This window comes from Mus caroli, unplaced genomic scaffold, assembly GCF_978045245.1.
Source record: "Mus caroli unplaced genomic scaffold, Mus_caroli_1 scaffold_7, whole genome shotgun sequence".
Lineage (NCBI taxonomy): Eukaryota > Metazoa > Chordata > Mammalia > Rodentia > Muridae > Mus > Mus caroli.
In genome coordinates this window covers 80,411,091-80,417,117 of record NW_028227262.1, presented here as the reverse complement: position 1 = coordinate 80,417,117, position 6,027 = coordinate 80,411,091, and the positions used below count along the sequence as shown (strand labels likewise).

At 38.7% G+C, this 6,027-nt stretch overlaps 1 pseudogene; it reads right to left on the bottom strand.

Annotated features, from left to right (window-relative positions):
- Positions 1–2,065: 2,065 nt before the first annotated feature.
- On the bottom strand, positions 2,066–4,037 carry LOC110295639 (serine hydrolase RBBP9 pseudogene; annotated as a pseudogene).
- Positions 4,038–6,027: the final 1,990 nt, after the last annotated feature.

Here is a 6,027-nt window from a genome sequence, read left to right as displayed (position 1 = left end):
TTGAATCCATAGATTGCTTCTGGTAAGATGGCCATTTTTACTATGTTAATTCTGCTGATCAATGAACATAACTCATAATCTATTCTTAGTCTAGGGTACTACTCAAAACCTAGGACAAAATTGTATACAGTCATATTTCTCATGTATGAAAATGATTTTTCTCACCATATCCACTGAAATATTTGACATTTGAAATAACTATGTCCCCTTAACCTGGTCTTTAATTGGAAATCGTTGTCTCTGCCACAGCACTTACATAAACAAGAATTGATATGCGATGATTGTAGAAAAATGAATTTGAGCACACATACAAGGCTTTTTAGAAAGAAATCATAGAAACATCGATAATAACAATGGTCCATTCAGCTGACATAGTATGATGCTTTATATTACATAAGCATTTCAGTGTATATTCTTTATGATGAGTGATACAATACTTCCTAAATAGAAAAATGTGACTCTTTTTTATGGAGCTATTGCACTTGAGGATTTGGGTACTTGTAATGTCCCAAATCTTGATGTCCAGTTTCAAGTTGCTGTCAAGTCATGCAGTAAATGGCTTCAGTATCAAGTATCCATAAGGGCAACTGATTCTCAGGGGACAACATCTGAACCAAGGTATCCTAACATATAGGGGTACTCTCGTCATTCCTTCGCTGCTTCACAATCTATGATCATTTTTGCTTTTTTTTTTAACTAGGAAATAAACATTTTATTTTATTTTATTTTATTTACATATGGTCAAAGTACTTTATAAGGCAGCAAAAATGTAATCATGAAACCATTTTATACATTGAATTATTATCCCAGAGACTTAGAATATGCAAGATACAATTTGCAAAACACAAGAAAATAAAGAAGGAAGACCAAAGCATGGATACTTCATTCATCCTTAGAACAGGGAAAATATACCCATGGAAGGAGTTACAGAGACAAAGTTTGGAGATGAGACAAAAGGATGGACCATCCAGAGACTGCCCACCCAGGGATCCATCACATAATCAGCCACCAAATGCAGACACTATTGCATATTCCAGCAAGATTTTGCTGAAAGGACCCTAATATAGCTGTCTCTGGTGAGGTTATGCCAGTGCCTGCCAAATACAGAAGTGGATGCTCACAGTCATCTATTGGATGGAACACAGGGCCCCCAATGGAAGAGCTAGAGAAAGTACCCAAGGAGCTGAAGGGGTCTGTAACCCTATAGGTGGAACAACATTAGGAACTAACCAGTATCCCCAGAGCTCATGTCTCTAGCTGCAAATGTAGCAGAAGATGGCCAACTAGGGGCCATCATTGGGAAGAGAGGCCCATTGGTCTTGCAAACTTTATATGCCCCAGTACACAAAGACCAAAGTTTGAGTTTGCTCTCTTGAATCAGCTTCAAAGAGCAGCTAGAGCTTTGAGTTCTAAGACAATATTCTGGACCTTGAATCATACTTTCTTTTCCCAGTAAGAGAAAAAAGTTATTTCTAAAGAAAAAAACTGTCACTCATAAAATTTGAATAAAAACCTGTTTTATTTTTTTGAGACAGGTTTTTACTTTATTAGGACAAGACAGACCTTAAACTCAAGATCTACCTTCCTCACCTTTGTAAGCATTGTGGTCTTCGAAGCGGATCACATCTTGCTTAACCTATTGAGATATAATTTGGTATGAGACTTAGGAGAACTATGTTGTCTTCTTGCTATTTCTTTTCTGAAACAGAGTCAAGCTAGCTAGCCTTCCCCTGTTTTCTCTGAAGTAATTACAGGGACACACCACCTGGTCTATCAAGTTCTGGAATCTTTAACTTAGCTCTCTTGCATCAGCAGACTAGCTAAACAAACTCTGTGTCCCTTATTAAACAGGAACTGTATATAGTATATAGTTAGTAGATTTTCAGGAAATTTTAAGTTCTGTGGGAACTGAAAGTGCTACTGTCTTACTGTGAATGTTCAAATGGTTTTGTTGTTCAGGCACTTTTTAGCTTAACTGAACCCTTCATGTCTAGTGTTGTATGAGAATAGTTACTATAGTTGTTCTGCCCCATCCTGGCATGTTGCAGAGCAGGAGTCATCTTGACTATTCTGGTTCTTTCAGCATATGCTTCACCACAGTAATCACTTCATGGAACTCTGTGTTCTGAAAGTGACCACAGTCAGTAAGCTTGTACAATTTGGCATCCAGCATATCTGCCACTTCTTATTGTTCCTTCCAGGGATGGAAGGGGCTATCAGTAGAGCCAAGTACAATGTGAGGGTAGTTGGCCTTGATCTTCTCTCACTGCCAAGTGCAGCTGAAATACCCACTTGCACACTCATGTTCATCTCCCAAGTCTGATGTGTGCACAGACACCAATAAGAGTGCATATACCTGATGTGTCTCTGCATACTTCATGGCTGCGATGGGCCTGGAACTGTGGCCTGAAGACTGTTTTCTCTTTCATCACAGTACAGCTCTGTCTCCATGAAGGACAGTCAGATGCTCTCTCAAGCTGTAATTGGGTCAGGCAAGTCTTTAGCCAAACACTGGAAACCAAGAATCTGCTCAAGCCCCTCTCACCCAGCCATGCCAGCCATTCTCAGGAACAATCACTGCCTTGTTAGGGGACACCAGGAAAGCAGATGTGGGAGAACTTTCCCAGCTTGAATCTTCAGTTCTCTATGATCTCTTTTTCTTTGCACCATATACTGAGGATATCTTCTCTAGAACTGTTTTTCTCAATACTCTGTCTTCATGTGTTCTACTAGTACACCTTGTGTCCTGGAATCCTGAATAGAGGCAGAGAGGGAATGAAGAAAGGACAGATGTCAGACAGACAGATCACAGACAGACAGTAAAGCTGGTGTTAGGTGAATTTTGCTACTCCCTATCCCCTGCAACCCATAACCTTAGCATGCTTATTAGGATCAGTATAGGAGGAGTTAGCTGGTTTCCATGTGAAGTCTACAAAGACAGAACAAAAAATCTTTTCACACACTGATCAATTGTTCATAAATACTCATACAGGACTCCCAAGAAGATCTTTTATTTTGAGCCTGGATCAGGAACTTGCTTTGCTATTTTTTCATGAATCCAATGCCTTGGAGTCCTTGGCATAGCTATTCATATCAATAACATACATTCACACATGGCTTCTTCCCCTCATAATGTATCCCTATATTTTATTTTTGTGAACTCTTAGGGTATCACACATCCTCACCAAATATTAATAACTACTTTTCATTAGAAACTATAAGGGATGTACCCAGAGGGATGTGAACCTTTGTGGGACATACATTACTTATTTACATATTTTTATCTCTTTCAAAACTCAAATGTGTATTTTTGTCTTATCAATAACTAAGTATATCTATGATTACTATTGTACATTTTACACCATTGATTGATGGCATACAGGGGTAACCACAGCACCAAATTCTGGGAGATAGGTCAAATAACTCTTTCTGGCCTCAAGAATATCTACATGAGCACATGACTTTCCATTTTTTTGAATGGAATTTGTGAAAGATGAACAAATATGTAAGGCTATCAAGAAATACATGTCACAAAACATGTATAAGCGAACCAACCATCCAAATAAAAAATAAAATAAAATAAAATAAAATAAAAAATCAACTCTTAGGACAGCAGTCTGTCCTTTGAGTCCTAGAGAAAAACCCATTTATGTAGAACATTAGATCAGGCCCAGAATAGTGGGTTGAAAGGCTGGTTCAGAGTCAGTTCCTTAGTTAGGGACAATGTTGAAGCTGTGCCCACATAATCTAGAGACTCTGTTGATTTGAATGTAACCAGAGAACAACCCACTGTTCTGAGGACTTGTTAATAAGCTGTCACCCCTGTGTGGGAGTCAGTCCCAATCAGGACACAGCACAGACATGAGGGCTCCTGCGCATCTGCTGGGTCTGGTGTTGCTCTGGATCCCAGGTATGGAGGACAGCAGTGCTTATTGCAGTGTGATCAGTGCTGCCTGGCTTGTCAGGAAACTTCTATGAGTTGACCTTTGAAGGCAGCATTATATAGTTTTGTGCTTTTGTCCTACCCCTCCTGCCATGTTGCAGATGTGACATCCAGATGACACAGTCTCCATTTGAAACTGTATATTTAAATGATACAGATACCATGAAGTGTCAAGCCAGTCAGAACATTGGCAATGCATTAAACTGGTATCAGCAAAAGCAAGGGACCTCTCCTAAGCTTCTGATGTATGCTGCATCCAACTTGTCTCCTGGAATCCCATCAAAGTTCAGTGGCAGTGGATCTGGAAAAGATTATACCATCACCATTAGCAATTTGAAGCCAGAAGATATTGGTACTTATTACTGTGCACAGTATTACAGTTACCCACCCACAGTAGAACAACTCATAAAGTAAACCATTCAGAAAAGCAGAAGTGTGAGCTAGGGCTCTCACAGCTGCTCTTTACCTATTTAGATACTTTTTCAGATGAAGATGGCCTTGAAGTGTACTGAATGGTTTTGGAATAACTGGCTGTGAAGTTTCCTCCTTTTACTCATGCAAAACTGAAAAGGCAGGATGAGGTCATTCCTGATTTAAAGATATAGTTTACTCAGAGGGATTTCAATCATGGCATCAATTTGGATTCACAGAGCAAAGACAAGTAAAAGAGAGATTTTTAAAAAGAAAGAAACAAAGAAGGAGGAGGAGAAGGAATGTGAATCTTCAATGATGTCCCCTAAGAGGACTTTAATTGGTACATACAGACTTCCTGTATATATATATATATGTGTGTGTGTGTGTGTGTGTGTGTGTGTGTGTGTGTGTGTGTGTGTTAAATCCTAGAACTTAGACCGATCCATGTTAGGCAGAAAGATCGAAAGAAGGATCACAAGTAACAATGTAGATTACAAATTTCTAGATAATTAAGATAGCCATCTTCCAGCCTATTCCATGTCTCATTTGACTGGAGATAAAGGCCTAAAGACCTGGCAGGCTTTTCTTTTTCTGCCATCAGGTCTCCTGACTGTCTTTCAAGTTCAAGGCTGGATAAAGACATATTTTCTCCAAAGTTTTGGGCCTATCAATTTCCCTGTCTTTGTTCAAGCTGACATATGCTAAATTAGGGGAGGAAGACCCCTGAAAGTTCCTTAGAACTTCTAGTTGTTAAAGGAACTCCAAGCTTTGTACAGATTTCAGGGGACAAATTCAGGTTGTCAGACTTGGGGACAGATGATTACTCATGAAGTCTTCATGCCACTGTCAAACCCATATGTCACCTTTATAAGATTTTTGTTATTAATATATATTAGAGGTTTAGTAGTCTCATCAGTATTTTGTATTCATGCAGCAGGAAAACTTAGTTGTTAAACTTACCTCTTGAGGCAGAAATATCATAAGAGCCAGAGGTGGCAGGATGTATCTACAAAGAAATAGCACCACCCAGTTACAACACAGCTGATATACATACAACCTCACAAAGATTGTGATAGCTCACACAAACCTGTACAAATTCATACTATAAAAAATTCTTTCATAGAGAAGGGAAGGTAAACACAAAGTTTCACCCCTACCAAAGAAGCTGTTTGCACTGATACCTACTTCAAAATGGGAAATGGTTTTCTCCAACATAGTGTAATAATCTCTAATGTAATGTCACAACATATATCCAAATTATATAAAGCCAAGAATTAGATATCAACAAACCAGATAACTCAATTAAAATTCTGGTACAGAGTTAAACACATATTTCTGAACAGAGGATTCTCTAATGGCTGAGAAACATTTAAAGAAATGTTGAACATTCTTAGTCATCGGGGAAATGCAAATCAAAGTAACTCTGTGATTCCACCTTACACCCATCATAATTGGTAAGATTAAAAAAAAAAAAAAAAACCTCAAGGGACAACATATTCTATTGAAGATATGGAGCTAAGCGAACACCCCACCATTGCTGATGGGAGTTTAAATTTGTACAAACACTCTGAAAATCAACTTGTTGGTTTCTCAGAAAATTGGGAATAGTTCTACCTCAAGACCCAGTTCTACACCTCAAGGCCCTGGGTGTATACCCAAAAGATGTGCAG